This window comes from Dasypus novemcinctus, chromosome 3, assembly GCF_030445035.2.
Source record: "Dasypus novemcinctus isolate mDasNov1 chromosome 3, mDasNov1.1.hap2, whole genome shotgun sequence".
NCBI lineage: Eukaryota > Metazoa > Chordata > Mammalia > Cingulata > Dasypodidae > Dasypus > Dasypus novemcinctus.
The window spans coordinates 110,939,055-110,959,632 of record NC_080675.1 but is presented as its reverse complement, the minus strand read 5'-3'; the positions used below and the strand labels follow the sequence as shown (position 1 = coordinate 110,959,632).

Genomic DNA, 20,578 nt, shown 5'->3' with positions numbered 1-20,578 from the left:
TAGAATCTGTGTGATTTTCACTTCTGCAGTTTTCATTTACATGAACCATCTCACATTCCAGTAATTTCATCAGCCAGCCTGTTTTTTTCCTAACAGGAAAAACATCATCACATATTTCCTCAGGTAGGAGGTTACCATCAAAAGTTCTTACCTTTTATGCCCTTAGGAAAAACTTTGTATATTTTTAACAAAATGAACAATTTCTGTGTTTTAATCTTTGGTTTTCGATTGTGCTCGTGAACGTTAAAATTCACACACTATGGAAATAGACTTAATTCCAGTTTCCATGTGTGTGCATGTGTGTGTTTGAAGCGGGGAGGGTTAAGCACTATACTTCTAAGGCAGGTTTGAGTTAACAAAAGAGCTAAGAGGAACAATGGATGAACACAGATGACAAGGACAATCCCAACACTGAGAGTCACACCTTTCATACCGTGGGCAGTGGCAGGGCCAGAAATGGGGACTAAGGCAAGTTGGTTAGCAGTCAATCATACCGTCACTGGAGTGGCAGTTTCTAAAGGGCCTGAAAAAGAGAAAAGGGTCCTAAACAATTACCAGAGGGAGGACAACTGAGGGCCCCAGCTCTGGTACTTGAGTACTTCATCTTGTTAAAAGGTAAGTGATTAGGACTCATAGTTCAAAATTGAATCTAGTTTTCTTTGAAAGGTTTGATTTGCAGTTACCACTTTCTTTGGAAAGCACATCTGTAACTTTTTTTTTTTTTTTTAGAAATTTCTGAATTGAAATACTAGAAGCTCTCCAGTTGACAGCTAACTGATGTCTCTTTGATTGAATTGATGTCAGATTTCCTGCTGGGTGCACCTTTTATCTCACACAGGGTGCAAAACGTTAAATGGGGATTGTCACAAATCTTTTTTTTAAAAAGAGATGACTTTTGCAAAGCTTTGTTAAATGTACAGTTTCTTAGTCATGTAGACATAAAAATACAATTTTATGATTAAATTATTTTAAATATTCTTTGTACAATAATTAAAGTAACTCTATACTATATAGTTCCTGAAAATATTTTCTGCCAATGGTTGATCAATTCTGCTAGCTGTCTTGATTATGTGGATTTTCTTTCTTTTTAGATTAGTAGGGTATTTGGTGGCTTTCCATCTAGAGTTTTCTGACTTCATTCAGTTACTGTCTGCTGAAGCATTCGAATTCTTGGGATATTTTAGGGATTTTTTGGGGCCACAATGGAAAAAAAATGCTTGTTATCAGAACTATGTCAAAATTCCCCCCTTGGAGAGCTTTTCTTCTTCTGGGTAATCACTGCTACTTCCTTTAGCCTTTCCACCTTGCTCCTGCTTTCTAAATGGAGCTGGTTACTGGGTTATTCCAAGATGCCCAGTACAGTAATAATTAAGAATAGAATTTATGTCTCATTTTCAGGTAGGACTTTAGCATTGGGAAAGTTGTAAAACATTATAAATACAGAAAAGCCTCACAAAGTCAGCCAAGCTCTTTTTTTTTTAAAGACATATATTTTAAAATTTATTTCTCTCCCCTTTCCGCCCTCCCCACCCCCCCATTTGTCTGCTTTCTGTGTCCATTCACTGTGTGTTCTTCTGTGTCCGCTTGTATTCTTGTCAGTGGCACCCGGAATATGTGTCTCTTTTTTTGTTGTGTCATCTTGCTGCATCAGCTCTCCGTGTGTGCGGTGCCACTCCTGGGCTGGCTACACTTTTTTTTTTTTCATGCTGGCAGCCCAGGCTCCTTTTGATCCAGGTTGAGCTGTGTTGTACTGCAACTAAAACTTCCTTCAGAGGAATATCATCCTAAAATCCCTGTAGTAAAGTAGGCCTAAACTGACTTCTCTTGTCCATGCAAGTGCAGGTTCTCTTGCTTTCTCTCTCTCTTTTTTAAAATTGCCCTGATTTAGCCAACTACAGGAGGTAATGAGGGGTGGGTTCGACATCCTAAGGCAGTATTTGATAGCTGTTGGGATTTGTAAACAAAATTACTTTCTGGACAGATATTCCAAAATTCAGATAACAGAGGAGGGAATCTGGAGGAAAAAGCACTGAATTGGGAACATTAGCCATTTACCCTGAATGCAGTTCAAGCTGGCTATTTAGATACTTTTTTGTCTCAATTTCTCCTCTAGAGCCTGGAGCAGTCACCCTTGCTTCTGTTCTCCTTAGCAGGAGACACAGGGAATGCATAAAGGGAGGAGCCCTTGAAGTGCTTTGGAAGCGGAGGAAACTGGGCCTGTGTTCCCCCCAGTCTTGGCAAAGCTGGAGAAACTGTTTCTTAGCCAAGGACAGCCTGAAGCTCATCAGCCTGAACCCCCCTGCCTTTACCAGAACTTGAAGTTTTTATTGTAAAATCCTCTGTCTCTGCTCTTTTTATTGCTCATCCTCTCCTCCACTATGAAAAATAGGTATTCACTTCATTGTTCATTCATTCATACTTATCACTGGGTGAGGTGGTTTTTAATTTTTTTTAATGTAGTGTCATTTTTAGTGGAGCATCACTTACTTTGAAGTTTAAGATCCGAGAACTTTTAAAAAGTGACTGGGTGGCATATTTTAATTATCTCGTAATTAACTGAAATGATGATGGCTTGTTAGTATTGAAAATTGACTTTCTCTACAAATAAGGGCCACTATTTAATGAATAGCTACAAAGAGTCAAGACTATGCTAAGTACTTTACATATGTCTGCTTCTCAAACTGATTTATCTTTTGCAGTGCAGATAGTTTTATCCCATTTTAGAAGTGAAAAAACTGAGTCCTAGGGAGACTAAGAAGCTTGTCTAAGGTAACTGTCTATTCTTAGTTCACTCTTTTAGGTCAGATCAAGTTTTCTTCATTCCTTTTTTTTTTTTTTCTTTTTTACTTCTATAGATTTAGAAGATTTATATTTGACATCTTATCTTTCAGTAGTATGCCTTCAATTTTAACCTGCATAATTTACTTGACAAAGTACAAAGTTAATAAAATCTTTATCTCTGCCCCACCTCCAGCAGCTCAAGGACCTTAGATTTTTGAATTCTAGTCACTTTCTCCGGTCTTCCTTTTTTTTTTTTTTTTCTTGCTGAAGTAACTTCTTCAGTGCTTCTACCAGTGGTGGTCTAAAAGTAGTTAAACTATTTCTTTTGTCTGAAAGTATAGTTTTTACCCTCAGTTTTGAAGGATAGTTAACAGGTTACAGAATTCTAGTTTGAGAATGATTTTTTCCCAATACCTTGTATATATTATTCTATCATCTTCCGACTTCTATTTTTATTAATGTCTGTGACCTAATTGTCATTCTGCTGTTATTACCTGTTTTGTTGTCTCTGGCTCTCTTTAAGGGTATTTCTTTGGTGTTTTTATTTTCACAATACTGGGCCCAGGGATAGGGTTAGATTTGTTTATCTTGATAGTGATCTGACTTGAGTGATCAAGGTGAGGGTTCATGCCTTCAGTTCCAGAATTTTTTTTCCCATTTTCTCCATGAACATTGCCCCATCTGTTCTTTTTCTTCTTTATTCTAGTATAGCAGTTTGATATTATTGATGAATTCCAAAAAGAAATATTGGATTATGTTTGTAAACTGATCTTTTCCTCTGGGCATATTAGATTCATATTCGATTCATAGGTTTACTTGATTAAGTAATTATGTAAACCTCTTGTGCCAGTAGGGCATTGAGTCCCCACCCTTTGGTGGCTGGGGACTCACAGATAAAAGGCACGGCAAAGGACAGAGTTAAGGTTTTTTTTTTTTCTTTTTAAAGATTTATTTATTTATTCCCTCCCGTTGCTGCCTGTTCCTTTTCTTTTGCCCTCTCTTCTCTGTGTCCATTTGCTGCTCGTTTTTCTGTATCTGCTTGTCTCCTTTTTGTTGTGTCATCTTGCTGCACCAGCTCTCCATGGCACAGGGCAGTCAGCTCTACGTGGTGCATGGGGCAGCATTGCCTTCACAAGGAGGCCCTGGGAAATGAACCCAGAGCCTCCCATATGGTAGACAGGAACCCAACTGATTGAGCCACAGCTGCTTCCCAGAGTTAAGTGTTTTTGGTGTTGGAGTTTTGTTGGAGTTTGATGTTAGAGTTTGATGCTTAAGCTGGAGCCCCGGGAAGAGAGGAACCAGGAAACCTGAACCCTTGCAGCCATTGGCAGCCGTCTTGCTCCATCACGTGAAAATAGACTTATGCTTTATGGCCTGGTATCTGTAAGCTCCTACCCCAAATAAATACCCTTTATAAAAACCAACCAATTTCTGGTATTTTGTATCAGCACCCCTTTGGCTGACTAATACATCTAGGAACTCCTATTAGACCTTCTCATTCTACTCTCCATGTCTTTTTTTTGTTTGTTTTTTTGAGGTACCAGAGATTGAACTTGGGACCTCATATGTAGGAGGCTAGTGCTCAACCACTGAGCCAAATTGATTCCCTTTCCATGCCTTTTTTTTAATTAAAAATTTTTTAAAAATTTATTTCTCCCTGTCCCCCCCAGTTGTCTGCTCTGTATCCATTCACTGTGTGTTCTTCTGTGTCCACTTGCTTTCTCAACAGCACTGGGAATCTGTGTCTCTTTTTGTTGCATCATCTTGCTGCGTCAGCTCTTCGTGTGTGTGGTGCCATTCTGGGCAGGTTGCACTTTTTTTGTGTGGAGGCAGCTCTCCTTGTGGGACACACTCCTTGTGCATGGGGCTCCCCTATGTGGGGGACACCCCTGCGTGGTGTGGCACTCCTTGTGTGTGCAGCACTGCAAATGGGCCAGCTCACCACACGGGTCAGGAGGACCTGGGTTCGAAACCTGGACCTCCTATATGGAAGGCGGATGCTCTATCAGATGAGCCACATCTGCTTCCCACTCTCTATGTCTTTTAAGTACTTTTCCATCTTAAATTTCTGTGTTCTATCCTGGCTTATTTTCTTAGACCTTTCTCCTAATTTATTAATTATCTCTTCAGTCATGCCTAATCTGCCTTGTGATATATCCATTGAGAGTATATAAAATATAAATATATATATTACATAAATATATACTATATGAAAATGTATTTTCAAATTTTTTTTCAAATGTGCCTTTTCAGTGTCCTTCTCTACTTTATGGTTTTATTCCTTCTTTAACATCTTTGATCATTTCTTTTTAAAGATTTATTTATTTATTGCCCCCTCCTCCTCCCGTTGCCTGTTCTCTGTGTCCATTCGCTGTGCATTCTTCTGTGTCTGCTTGTCTTCTCTTTAGGAGGCACCAGGAGTCAATCTTGAGACCTTCTGGAGTGGGAGAGAGGTGCTCATTCTCATGCACCACCTCAGCTCCCTGGTCTGCTGCATCTCTTATTGTCTCTCCTCTGTATCTCTTTTTGTTGTGTCATCTTGCTGCGCCAGCGCTCCACTCAGGCCAGCTTACCATGTGGACCAGTACTCCGTGTGGACGAGATCTCTGCATAGGCCAGCTTGCCTTCACCAGGTGGCCCTGGGAATTGAACCCTAAACCTTCCATATGGTAGACAGGAGCCCACTTGTTTGAGTCATATCTGCTTCCCTTTGATAATTTTATGGTATCTTTTTAGATTGTTTTTATTTATTCTAGTTCTTGGGTGCTAGTTTCACATTAGTGATTTAGTGTCTGCTGGTTCTACATCATGGTAGTTTGTTTTCTCATAATATTACAAGTTTTTATTGTGAGTTGTCCTTCAGTGGTATCTTTTTCCCTATAGGAATTTTTTATTTAATTTTTATTTGAGAAATTGTGCATTAACAAAATAATCATATATACCATACAGGATTCTCCCTATGGAAATTTTGTGCACACTGGTTGGTAGATGTTCCCCTCTAGATCAGTTTTATTTTATTTTATTTTTTAAAAGATTTATTTATTTATTTATTTATCTCCCCTTCCCTCCCCCACCCCCACCCTGGTTGTCTGTTCTCTGTGTCTATTTGCTGCGTCTTTGTCTGCTTCTGTTGTTGTCAGCGGCACGGGAATCTGTGTTTCTTTATGTTGCGTCATCTTGTTGTGTCAGCTTTCCGTGTGTGCAGCGCCATTCCTGGACAGGCTGCACTTACTTTTGCGCTGGGCGGCTCTCCTTATGGGCCGCACTCCTTGCGCGTGGGGCACCCCTACGTGGGGGGTACCCCTATGCGGGGGACACCCCTGTGTGGCATGGCACTCCTTGCACGCATCAGCACTGCGCGTGGGCCGGCTCCACACCGGTCGAGGAGGCCCAGGGTTTGATATTTAATTTCTTCGTTTGGGATATGCATACCCATGCTTGGTGGAATCTTGTTTGTTTTTTCTCACAGGGGAATACTCAGATCTCTGGTCTGACAGTAAAATTTACTTCTTTTTCCTGCCAATAAGCAGAGTATTCCTAGATCCCTTGTCATTTTGGGCAGTTTTGGATAGCCTCCTCATTTATTCAGGATCCTCATTTCCACCTCCAAGCCTCACCTACTCTTCGCATGTCTCCAGGTCCTAGAGATGCAGGTCAGTTCCCTTTTGGTGTCTGTGGTGGAGGTGGAGATGTCAGGTGTGAACTCAGAGTTCCCTCTTTTAGGCTTTCACATTTTGTCTTTCAGGATAGATGACACATCATTATTATTAACTTCAATTAAAGGTGTCATTTCCATGTGCTTGTAGTGTGTGTGTGTTGGGGGTGGGGAGAGGGAGGGAAGAGCATAGTTCTGAAGTCAAAATGCCTGGGTTTGAATCCTCTCTTCTTCACTTACTAGCGGTGTGACCTTGGTCAAGTTATTGTACCTTTCTGTATCTGTTTCCTTCTCTTTAAAATTGGGGTAAAGGGTATCCATTCTTATGGTTGTAAGGACAGGTAAATGAATTTACATATATAAGCCTATTAAGTGCTTAGTAAGTGTTATTTATTGTTATTAATTTCCTGGATAATTCAAGTACCTCATCCTCCAATTAAACTGTCTTTATTTGTTACAAATAAGTGAATACTTTCCCAGCTGAAATTTATTAGAGGATTTTTGGAAGCTCAAAGAATCTCAGAGATGGTCAGAGAACTAAGTGTGGATACGAAATAGAAAAATGCAGCCAGGGACTAGATGGCAGAAATTCTGCCACAGTTGCATGCACAGAACCAACGCTTCTGCCACTATGTTTGCCAGAAATTCCAATATGTTTACAGCAGTTGCCCTTTCAAATGGCTCATGCCTATCCATAACTTACACAGGTGTCTTCTGGGTGGAACTGAAGTCAAACATCTTTGTGTTTTTGACAGTGGACACTGAGAAATGTATGATCTTTAATCTTTACAATGAGGCTGAAAGGTAGTATAGATTTTAGGTGGCCATTTGTTGAGGGGGATAGGGTCAGTACTTATTTCAGTTCATAACTCCTCCACCAGTTGGGGTAAAGGAGATTAAATTGGGGATGATTAAATTGGGGAATATGGCTCCTTTTTGTAAGGTTCTGCATACAAACTTTTGGGGAATGGTTTTCAATGGTGTTGGTGATGTACTTTGCAATTGTAATACATGGAAAAACTTTTGGTGTCTTAGCAGTTATTATGAAATTCCCTTTTAGAAAAAGGAGAGTTCCTTGATGAGTTAGCATGGATGAGTCCCTTCAGGGCCTGCATGATGCCTTGTATCAAGATTTCGGAGGAGAAGAATGATTTAATTCTGAGGCTGGGGTGGGGTCACCAAAAGAGGAGAGGGGAAAACGAGTATGATGGGGGATTGCTGGGTGTTCTTCTATGTGAACTATCCCCCTACTCCTCAATAAGATCTTCAGAAAACTCTACCCAAATCACAAAAGTCTTGGCATGGCTAGATTTTCAAATTTTGTTTTAATGGAAACCAATGAACAGCAACACACTTTGATGGGGGAAAAGGTAGAGCACAAATGACTAAAGACCCTGAGACTGTAAATTCATAGGAACTCATAGAAATCTTAGGTAAACTTTGGGTTTTCTTATGCCATGAAATTAAGGGATTTAGGGAAATTTCTCCTGATTATAATAAAGTATCAGAGAGGCCTCAGTCACCATCTTGGCAATATAATCTTTAAAAGAAACTGATGCAAACTTCAACCATATGGCATAGTTTTTGGAAGCAGACAATGGAATGGCCTCAATTCTGGAAGAAGTCTGAGATTTCTTTTGGGCTAGAATCTACAAGTTTTATTTGCTTTGTGAGAGCCCTATTGGCTGTGGAAGGGGTTTCCAGCAATATCTGAGACTGGTTTAGCCAGGTGGAATCAGAGATTTTGACTGTTCTATGGATTCTTCTCTCAAAAAGTTTTCTGATGGTGAATGTGAAAGTACGTGTGGTAGACTGTCATTATGTGAGTGTGTTACCCTCAGTTTTCTGTGTAAAATACAAATCAGGGAAACATAAACATCTCAGTATTAGTTCAGAAGAAAATGATAATGATGATAATGATGATGATGATGATGGTGATGATGAGAAGGGTTAACAGTTTCTGAGGCCCTGAGCTGTGCATTTTATATGGATGCTCTTATTTAACAAAAAGCAGGGTTTCTTAACCTCAACACTTCTGACATTTTGGGCCAGATAATTTTTTTGTGGGGAGCTATCCTATGCATTGTAGGATGTTTAACAGCATCCTTGTCCACAACCCACTAGACGCATCACCCCAGGAGTGACAATCAATAATGTCTCCCAACATTGCCAGATATCCACTGGAGAACAAATTTGTCCCTGATTGAGAAACTACTTTGGGTCTAGAGGAGGAAATAAATATTTCTACTCATTAATTTAACAGGTATTTGTTAAGAGCTTACTGTGTGCTAAGCATTGTTTTAGACTTTGTAGATGCAGTGATGAATAAGACAGACAAGCCCTGCCTCTAATGTGCTTATTGAAATGTATGTACCTCAAGTTGCTTTTCCACTGGTAATGATAATTTTGAGCTGATACATCCACTTTTTTTTTTTAAGATTTATTTTTTTATTTATTTCTTTCCCCTTCCCCCCCCCCCCCAGTTGTCTGCTCTCTATGTCCATTTGCTGTGTGTTCTTCTGTGTCCGCTTGTATTCTTGTCAGCGGCACCCAGAATCTGTGTCTTGTTTTGTTGTGTCATCTTGCTGCGTCAACTCTCCGTGTGTGCGGCGCCACTCCTTGGCAGGCTGCACTTTTTTTACAAGCGGGGTGGCTCTCCCTATGGGGCACACTCCTTGTGCGTGGGGCACCCCTACATGGGGATGCTCCTGCATGTCACGGCATACCTTGCACGTGGCAGCACTGCACGTGGACCAGCTCACCACACAGGTCAGGAGGCCCTGGGTTGAACCCTGGACCCTCCATATGGTAGACGGACGCTCTATAAGTTGAGCCACATCCGCTTCCCTATGATTACTTTTTGACTCCTACAGTTAAATAGTGCACTGAACTTAATGTTTTGAAGCATTGACCAAGGCTCTAGTCCCAGATGATAAATAGGTTTTAAAGCTTTTGCCAACTCAAATTGTTTGGTAGCAGCTGTTTGGAGTGCAGTGTTGAGCAGGATTCTGATGTCTTGTACTGAGCTCAGAGGGAAAGAGGACTGTGATACATTTGTAGTGTTTGCCATGGGTGAGAGAGGGAAAGTGACAGTATATATGCTTTATATGTGCTCTAAGGCCATTTTGGACTATTCTGAAACAAAACAACATTGCCTTCCTGATTCTTTTCCTTATTTCTCATGTCAACCTCATTCTTTTTTTCTTTTCTGGGCCACCAAGAAAAGCTAGAAGAATAACATGAAATAAAGGAATGTGTAAGTCCTTTTCTTCAGGATGTATCAGTAGGTTACTGTTGCCTGATGGACTGAATCTGATTACATGACCTATGATACATCTGGGCCATAAGACCAGAAGGACACTGGTAAGGGGCAGAGAGCAGTCAAGGGGGCAAGTACAATCAAAAGTCTAATTAGGGAAGCGGATTTGGCTCAACTGATAGAGCATCTGCCTACCATATGGGAAGTCCAGGGTTCAAACCCAGGGCCTTCTAACCCATGTGGCGAGCTGGCCCATGGGCAGTGCTGATGCATGCAAAGAGTGCCACACCACGCAGGGGTGTCCCCCGTGTAGGGGAGCCTCACATGCAAGAAGTGTGCCCCTCAAGGAGAGCTGCCCCATGCGAAAAAAGAAAAAGCACAGCCTGCCCACGAGTGGTGCTGCACACACGGAGAGCTGATGCAGCAAGATGACACAACAACAACAACAAAAGAGATACAGGTTCCCAGTGCTGGCTGACAAGACTGCAAGTGGACAAAGAAGAACACACAGCAAATGGACACAGAGAGTAGACAACGGGGCAGGAGGGAAGGGGAGAGATAAATAAAAAAATAATTTAAAAAAAAGAAAAAAAATCTAATTAAATGACAAAGCTGGAAATCTTTTTCTGGTTTTGGTCTTCAGTCATGATGATATTTTAAAAACAAAGCATATGGGAGACAAAAAAAGATGCCTGGAAATAGCACCACATCATTCATGTGTTAAAAAATATGTTTAAAAAAGCTACTTTATGTTGTGAGAAAACCATTTTGATGCATGCAGTTGCAGTTACTATGACAACCAGGGGCTGCACCCCACTGACTGGTGCTCCTAAGGAAAACAAGAGGTGGTGTTAATGGATAAGAATCAAGCATTGCTTTAGAGAAAAAGAATGAATTTTGTGTGTGTTCCTTTAAGTGCCAGGCCCCATCTTGAGTCTAAGAGGAAATAAATTCCTTAATATATAATGATTATCTGCCTTTGGTTTAAGTCATTCAATTATCTTTAACTGTGAAGCATCCTTGTCCAATATCAGTAAGAAGTCATCTAAAAAAAGAAGACATCAGTTTGAATGGAAAGAATATTTTTAGCAAAGAGTTAACTGAAATAGTTTGTTTACAGCTTCAGGATAAGGAACCCTGTCTTGCCGTGGTATCCAAATTCTTGAAGAAATGATGGAAACAGAGGTTTCTGACTCAGCAGTATTTACTTATTTCTCATCTTTTCAGTTTATTTTTTTCTTCTTTGATTTTATTCAGAGCTCCATAGCCTATGTTAACAATTGTAGGCTCTTCATATAGGGGTGGGGGTAGATTTTTTACATCCAAAGTTTGAGTTTGTTTTTTGTTTTTTTTCCAGGAGGTACTGGGGATTGAACCCAGGGTCTCGTACATGGGAAGCAGGTGCTCAACCACTGAGCTACAACTGCTCCCCATTGAGTATTCTTAAAGAAGATAAACTAATTGAATAATGGTCTCAAATCTCAAAAGTTTCTCTGGAGCAGAATCTTCCTCATCTCAGTAAAGACTATCTACCTAGTTGGTCAAATTAAAAACCTAAGAGTTATTTTTGACTTCTCACCTTCCTTCCCTCTTCACTGTTTATCCATCAGCAAATCCTGTTGATTCTGCCTCCATAATATATCCCAAATCTGCCCACTTCTCCCTATTTCAGCTCCCACAATGTTAGCTGTAGCATGGTCATTTCTTGCCTGCACAACTGCACATTTTCCTAACTAGTCTGTCTCTCCTTCACCACACCTGGTTTTTACCACATATACTCACAGAAGAAAGGGTGATATTTTTTAGATCAAACTTTCAATTTTGAGAAAACTGTAGATTGACATGTGGTTATAAGAAATAATACAGAGAGATCCCATGTACCCTTTACCCAGTTTCCCCTAATGGTACATCTTGCAAAAGTATAGGACAACATCAAGACCAGGATATTGACAGTGATACAGTTAAGATATAGGACATTCTCATTGCTACAAATATCTCTCATGTTTCTCTTTTATAGCCATATCCACTTCTCTTTCACTCCATCCCCCTCTTACCCCTTAACTGTTCTCCATTTTTATAATTTTGTGATTTCAATAATGTTTTATAAATGGAATCATACAGTATTTAACATTTTGGGATTGGCTTTTATTAGCTTAATTTTCTGGAGATTCATTGAGGTTATTGTATGTATCAATAGTTCTTTCCTTTTTATTGCTGAGTGTTTTGGTTTGCTGGGCTGCTCAAAGCAAATACCATAAAATGTGTTGGCTTTAACAATGGAAATTTATTAGCTTACAAGCTTAGGGTTTTGAGGCTGAGAAAAATGTCCAAACCAAGGCATCATCAGACAAGACTTTCTTGCCAAAGATGAACTGTCGGTGATTCTGGACTCCTCTGTCATATGGCAAGGCATATGGTGGCATCTACTGGTCTTCCCTTCTTTTCTAGGTTTTGGTGCTTTCAGGTTCTTGCTTCCATGGCTTTCTCTCTCTCTTTCTCTGTATTCCCTGTTTATAAAGAACTCCAGTAAGAGGATTAAGACCACCCTGGGCCACACCTTAACTGTAACCTTATCAAGGTCTTACTTACAATAGATTTATACCCACAGGAATGGGTTGACTTTAAGAACATGATTTTCTGGGGGTACATACAGTTCCAGATCACCACACTGAATACTGTTCCACGTATGGATGTACCATAGTTTGTAATCACTCACCAACTGAAAAACATCCATATTGTTTCCACTTTGGTGCTATTACAAATATAGCGACTATAATAACATTCATGTCCAGGTTTTTGTGTGAACATAAGTTTTCACTTTTCTGGGATAAATTCCCAGAAATGCAATTATCAGTGGTATGGTAGTTGCATATTCAGTTTTAAAAGAAACTACCAAACTGTCTTCCAGAGTGGCTATAACAATTTAAATTCCTACCACCAATGTGTGAGTGATTCAGTTTCTCCACAACCTTGCCAACATTTGGTTTTGTCACTGTTTTCATTCTAGCCATTTTTTTTATTCCTCCCGCTTGCGACTTGCTTGCTGTCTGCTCTCTGTTTCCATTTGCTGTGTGTTCTTCTGTGTGTCTGTATTTATTTTTATGTATTTCCCTCCCCACCTTGTGGCTTGCTTGTTGTTTTTGCTCTCTGTGTCTATTCACTGTGCACTCTTCTGTGTTTTTTACTTGTCTCCCTTTTTGTTGCGTCACCTTGCTGAGTCGGCTCTCCGTGGTGCTTGCAGGCCTGGCAGCACTCTGCTATTCTAGCCATTTTGATAGGTGTGTGATGATATTTTATATGGTTTTAATTAGCATTTTCCCAGTGGTTAATGACGTTCAACATCTGATCGTGGGCTTATTTGCCATCTATATGTCTTTTTTGATGAAAAGCCTCTTTATATCTTTTGCCCAATTTCTAATTGGATTGTTTGTTTTTTTACTGTTTTTTGTCTATATTTAAATATATACTTATTTAGATAAGAGATGAAGGTTTTGCATTTTAAAAGTTATTTTAAAAGACTTTCAAACTTACAGGACAATGACAAAAATAATACAAAACCCATATAGAGAACTCCAACATACCTATCCCCTCAGATACCCAGATCCAATAATTATAACATTTTGTCACATTTGTCCTCCCTCCCCTCTCCCCCTCCCTCCCTCTCTCCTTTCCTTCCTTCCTTCTTCCCTTTCCATTTTCTCAATACTTGAGTACAGGTTGTATACCTCATGCTCCTTGGACACTTAATACTGCCATGAACATTCTCTAAGAACAATGTGTTCATTTATTTAACCATTTAACCATAAGTGTAGTTACCAAGTTTAGAAAATTTAATGCTGATACACAGCTTACAGTCTTTATTTCAATTTTTTTGTATGTTCCAATAATTTTCCTTTGTGTTTTTTCTCCTCTCTTGCTAGATCCCAACCAAGATCTTGTATTGCATCTAATTGTTACTGTCTCTTTAGTTGCTTTCTTTCTTTTCTCTTTTCTTTTCTTTCTCATATATACAACCTAAACTTTCCCATCTCGATCAGTCCCAAGCATACTATTCAATGGGATTAATCACATTCACAATATTGTAGTACCCTCACCACCTTCCATTACTAAAACTTTCCCATCTCCCTATACAGAAATTCTGTACCCATTATGCATTAACTCCCCATGCCCCTTTCTTCTTGCTGCTGGCAACTTATCCTCTTAATTCTGTCTCTGTGAGCTGGCATAGTCTTCAATATTTTCTTTTTAGTTACCATGGGGCTTAGAGTTAACACCCTCAATCTGTAACAATCTTGTTTGTTTTGATACCAACTAAACTTCAATACTATACACAAACTATGTTCCTGTACCCCTCCGTCCTCCCACCTTTATGTAGTTCTTGTCACAAATTACATTTATACATTATGAGTCCAAAACCACTGATTTATCATTACATTTTATTCATTTGACTTTTAAATCCTGTGGGAAGTAAAAAGTGGTATTAAAAAATAAAAATACAATAGTTCTGGCATTTATATTTACCCTTGTTGTTACTCTTACTGGAGATCTTTATCTCTTCATGCAGCTTCCATCTATTGCCTATTTTCATTACCTTTCAACCTGCAGAACTCTGTTTTGCATCACTCGTAAGGGCTAGTTTAATGGTAACAAATTCTCTCAGCTTTTGTTTATCTGGAAATGTCTTAATCTCGCCCACATTTTGTTGTTTTTTACAATGTGATTTATTAACTTATAAACTTACATTTCTGAGACTGTGAAAAGGTCCTAATCAAGGCTTTATCAGATGATGCTTTTCCATAAAGATCAACACATGGTGGCATCCGTTGGTCTCTCCCTTCTCCTCTGGGTTTTGTTGCCTCCGCCTCTGGCTTCCTCTCTCCTGGGTTCCATTAATTTCAGTTCCTTGCTCTTGTGGCTTTCTCTCTCTGCTCCTGTGACTTTTTCTCTCTGTCTTTGCAACTCCCTCTCTCCATATTCATCCCATTTATAAAGGACTCCAGTAAGGAGACTTAAACCCACCCTGGATCACACCCTAGTCAAATAATTTACTCAAAAGAAGGGACCACTTACAATAGGTTTACACCCACAGGAATGGATTTGCTTTAAGAACAGGATTTTCTGGGGTCCATAAAAGCCTTAAACTATCCAACATCTAATCTGCAGGATGAGTTTCCTAAATGCTTCCCACTAGACCCACCATCACCTTCCTCTCTGTAGCAGGTTACGTCCCCCTCTTCTTGGCCCAATATCATTCTTTACATTCTCCCTCATTTTTGAAAGATAGTTTTGTTAGATATAGAATTCTTGCTTGACAGTTTTTGGCTCTCAGCACTTTAAATATGTTATCCTACTGCCTTCTTTACTCCATGTTTTCTGATGAGAAATCGGCATTTAATCTTATTGAGGCTCCAGTGTATGTTGCACATTGCTTCTCTCTTGCTGATTTCAGAATTCTCTGTTTATCTTTGGCATTTGACACTTTGATTATAATATGCTGCAGCATGGTCTATTTTGGTTTATACTTTTTGAAGTTCATTAATCATCTTGGAAATGTATATTCATGTCTTTTGTTAAGTTTGGGAACTTTTCAGCCATTATTTCTTTGAATATTCTCTTTTTCTCTTCCTTCTGGAACTCCCACAATGTGTATATTGGTATGCTTGATGGTTTCCCACATGTACCTCAGAATCTGTTTACTTTTCATCAGTCTCTTCTTTCTTCTTTTTGGACTGAATGATTTCAATGGTCTTATCTTAAAGTTCTCTGATTCTTTCTTCTGCCAGCTACAATCTGCTGTTGAACCCCTCTAGGAAATTTTAAATTTCAGTTACTGTGGTCTTTAGCTCTATTTAGTCTCTTTTCATAATCCACATCTCTCTTTTGATATTCTCTTTGTGTTCACTTATCATTTTCCTGATTTCCTTTACTTTTTTGTGTTTTCCTTTAATTCCTTGAGCCTATTTAGGAACATTTTTATAAATTCTTTGCCTGATGTTTATATTTCCTATCCCTAAAAAAAATAGCATAAAATGATTTGTCTTAAACAATGGTAATTCACTGGCTCATGGTTTTGAAACTAGGAGAAGTCCAAAATTGAGGTGTTAGCTAGACAATACTTTCTCCCAGGAGACTGTGGAGTTCTGGGGCTGGCTGCTGCTGATCCTTAATCCTTGTTTTTTCTGTCTCATGGTGATGTACATCGTGGCATCTTCTCCTTTCTTTTCAAGGTCCCATTGACTTTCAGCTTCTGATTTCTCCCTGTAGCTTCTTTCTCCATCTGTCTTTCACTCTGCTTATAAAGAATTCCAGTAATCCACATTAAAGCACAACCTGATTAAGTTGGGAAACACCTTAACTGAAGTAACATCTTGAAAGAACCTTATTTATAATGGGTCCATGTCAATTAGAATGTGGACCAAGACCAAGAACACATCCAAACTGGGGTACATAATTCAATCTACCACATCTAGTATGTCCCAGGTCTGGTCCTCCTCATTGATGATTTCTAGTGCTTTAATATTTTTCTCTGCCTGGGCCATCATGTCCTTGTATATTTTGTGACCTTTTGTTGAAACCTTGACATTTTGATATTTTAGTATGTTCCTGCTGGAATTTAGGCTCTGGTGTCTGTTACTTAAACTTGAATCTAGTTAGTATTATGACTGAGCTTTAATTGATTTCAGGAGCTAACAACAACAAAACAATAAAACAAAGGGAGGGAAGGAAGGGAGGGAGGGAGGAAACCCTTTCCCAGTCTTTGCAGATCGACCTGTACAAGTGGTTTTCTTCAGGGCTTATCCATATAAATGAGTGTAGAGAATAGAACCAGGCCAAAGTGTAGGGACTCTCTGGTCTTTTCTGCACGTGAATTTTGTCTTGGGCATGTGTGGCCCTAGTAATTCTCCCATTTATGCCGTTCCAAATGTCCCTCCCTTAGGAAATAATTTCCCCGCAGTCCAGGGGACTACACTTTATGTCCTACAGTCAGCAATACCTTCCTCCTGGCAGCATAACTTGACTGCTCTACTACAGAATTCTATAGGGGAGTTCTGTGAGCCAACTTCACATGTGGCAATTTCTGAGATGGCAAGTCCCTCAGGCCACTACCAGACAGATTGGACTAGACATATGTGCTCCCAGTATGTGCACCAGGGTTACTCTGTTTCCAGAAGAGGGAACAGGGATCCACACTGGGAGTGTGGGTTGGCTCAGTGCCAAGCTGGTGAGGGGTGGTGGAAGGGCAAGTAAGGGTGTGAGGAGATCCTCCTGCTTTTAAATTGCCTTTTCCTTGGTTTGGCACTCACCCTGTTACTACAGTCCTTTAACTCTTTTTTGGAGCTTTGAGAAAGAGCTTTCTGCCAGTTCTTGCTGGTAGTTCAAAGCTTTCCATCAGGGATATGGAGCTTGAAGTGTCTCACTCCACCATCTTGAATGGGGCAGGGCTACACAATGGAGCTTTGAGTGTTATTTATTCTAGATTCAACATTTGTTTGAAATGTGGTTTGCAAATATTTTCTTCCAGACTTTAGTGTGTCTTTCACAGAGAAAGAGTTCTTGTTTTGATAAAGTCCAGTTTCTCAATTTTTTCATTTTTGGTGTCTAGTCTAAGAACTCTTTGCTTAACCTTAGTTCTTGAAGATTTTCTCCAATTTTTTCTTTTCTTTTTTTTAAAGTTTTATAGTTTTATGTGCTGCATTTAAGCCCATGATCCATTCTAAGTTAATTTTTTATGATGTGTAAGATTTAGATTGGGGTTGGCTTTTTTATTGGTTGATTATGTATAGATCTTCAGTTGCACCAGTACTGTTTATTAAAAAGTCTATCTATCCTCTTTTGGTTTTCTCACTGCTAAAACAAATACCTTACAATGGGTTGGCTTAAACTATGGAAATTTATTGGCTCATGATTTTGAGACTAGGAGTCCAAAGTCAAGGTGTCAGGAAGGCTATGCTTTTTCCCTGAAGAATGTAGTGTCCTGGGACTGTCTGCTGGTGACCTTGGTCGTTGGCTTTTCTATCACGTGGCAATGCATATCGTGGTATCTTCTCCTTTCTCTTCTGGTTTCTGTAGACTTCCAGCTTCTGGCTGCTCTCTGTGGCTTTCTCTTTGTGTGTTTGTGTTCTACTTATTAGGACTTCAGCCATATTGATTGAGGCCCATTCTCATTCAGTTTGGGCACAACTTAACTAATAACATCTTCAAAGGTCCTATTTACAGATAGGTGCACATTTATAGGACCAGAATTTGGGACCTGAATATGCCTTTTTGGGGGCATGATTCAGTCTCCAAAACCACCACTGAACTGGTTTTGTATCTTTGTCAAAATTCATTTGGACATATATGTGTGGGTATATTTCTGGGTCATCTCTTTTGTTCCATTGATCCATGCTTTTCTGTACCTTTGCTGATACCACACAGTTGTTATTACTATTAAATTAGCTACAAAATAAGTCTTAAAATTGGGTAGAATCTACCCACCTTATTTTTCTTTTTCAAAATCGTTTTTGTAATTCTAGGTCCTTTGCCTTTCCATATAAGTTTTAGAATAACATGTCAATACCTTACAAGTGATCTTGCAGATATTTTGATAGGAATTGTGTTAAATTTGTTTATCTATCTGAGTGAGAACTGACGTCTTCACAATGTTGAGTCTTCTAATCCACAAATGTAATTATGTCTGTCCATTTATTTCCATTTCTGATTTCTTTCATCAACATTGTTTTCAGCATGCAAGTTCTGTCCCTGTTTTGCTAGATTTATACCTAAGCACTTCATTTTGGAGCAATTGTGAATTGAATTGTATTTTAAATTCAGTGTCCTCCTGTTCCTCTCTAGAATGTAGGCATAAGGTGGATTTTTGTCTGTCTCCTGTGACCTTGCTGAACTTATGTAATAGTTCAAGGAGTTTTTTGGTAGGTTCTGTGGTGTTTTCTATGTAGAGAACCATGTAATCTGAAAACAGGGATAGTTTTGTTTCTTTTTTCTGATCTGGATACCTTTTATTTCCTTTCCTTACTGTTATTAGTTTCCTAGCTGCTAAAACAAATACCATACAATGAATTCACTTAACAGGAATTTATTAGCTCATGGTTTCAGAGGCCAGAAAGCTTGCCTTCTCTTGGGTTGGTATTTTCTGACTGGTTGGCAAATTTTGGGGTTCCTTGTCTTTTCTGTCACATGGCAATATACATAGCAGCATCTTTTTTCTCTTCCAGAGTCCCTTGACTTCCAGCTTCTGACTGTTTCCCATGCTTTCTCTCTTTGTGACTGTAACAGTTTGATATTGTTTATGAATTACAAAAATAGATATTGGATTATGTTTGTGAACAAGTCTGTTCCTCTGGGCATATTAGATTGGATTGGATTCAGAGGTTTCACTTTTACTTGATTAAATAATGATTAAGGCTTTGATTGGTCCCCTTGGTGGGTGGGGACTCACGGAGAAAATGGCATGGCAAAAGAGAAAGTTGAAGTTTAGATATTAGAGCGCCAGGAAGTAAACACACATAGAAGAACAGAAGGCTCCGTTAGATACAGCAGAGGCCCCGGGAAGAAAGACGAGCCATTAGTGTGGTAGTGTATAGCTGACTTTGTGGAGAAAGCAGAGCAGCTGAGCCTGCGGAGAAATGAACCCCAGGAGAGAGATAAGACTTATCCCAGCCTACAACTGATATTAGAAGAAGCTGGGACCACAAAGCTTTGAGAGGAGGAGAAAGCCTGAACACTTGCAGATGTTGGCAGCCATCTTGCTCCAACATGTGGGTAAAGCTTTGGTGAGGAAAGTAACTTACATTTTATGGCTTGGTAACTGTAAGCTTCTACCTCAAATAAATACCTTTATAAAATGCCAACAGATTTCTTTTTTTTAAAAAAAGATTTATTTATTATTTATTTATTTCTCTCCCCTCCCCCCCCACCTCGGGGGTCTGTTCTCTGTGTCAGTGGCACGGAAATCTGTGTTTCTTTTTGTTGCATCATCTTGTTGTGTCAGCTCTCCGTGTGGGTGGTGCCATTCCTGGGCAGGCTGCACTTTCTTTCGCACTGGGCGGCTCTCCTTATGGGGCGCACTCCTTGCGCGTGAGGCTCCCCTACGCGGGGGACACCCCTGTGTGGCAGGCACTCCTTGCACGCATTAGCACTGCGCGTGGGCCAGCTCCACACGGGTCAAGGAGGCCCGGGGTTTGAACCGCAGACCTCCCATGTGGTAGACGGACGCCCTAACCACTGGGCCAAGTCCGTTTCCCACAACAGATTTCTTGTGTTTTATACCAGTACCCCTTTGACTGACTAATACTGTGGACTTCTCCATAAGGCCTCTATTAATAGGATTAAGACCCATCCTGATTCAAGTGGGCCATACCTCAACTGAAGTAACATCATCAAAAGTGTATTTATAATGGGTTCACACCCACAAGAATGAATTAAGAATAAGAACATGTTTTTCTGGGGTACTAATTTCAAGCTACCACATTTGCCTTATTGCCCTGTTTAGGATTTTCAGCATTATTTTGGGAAAAAAATGGTAATAGTGGACATCCTTGTCTTGTTTCTGATCTTAGTGGGAAAACATTCAGTCTCTTACCATTAAATATAATGTTAGCTGTAGGGTTTTTATAGATGCTCTTTACCAGGTTGAGGAAATTCCCCTCTGTTCCTATTTTTATGAGAATTTATCATAAGTAAATGTTGAATTTGTCAAATGCTTTTTTCTACCTCGATATGATCATGTGACTTTTCTTCTTTACTGGAGTAATATGGTAGATTACATCAATTGATTTTCAAACACTAAACAATCCTGTATCCCTGGAATAAATCCCACTATGTCAGGGTATATAATTATTTATATATATTGCTGAAATCTATTTACTACTGTTTTGTTAAGG

At 39.5% G+C, this 20,578-nt stretch overlaps 1 protein-coding gene across 1 annotated transcript in view; it reads left to right on the top strand.

Moving 5' to 3' along the window:
- The window catches only part of GPR176 (G protein-coupled receptor 176), a 129,427-nt gene that overhangs the window by 55,984 nt on the left and 52,865 nt on the right, over positions 1-20,578 (top strand). The window lies entirely within an intron of this gene.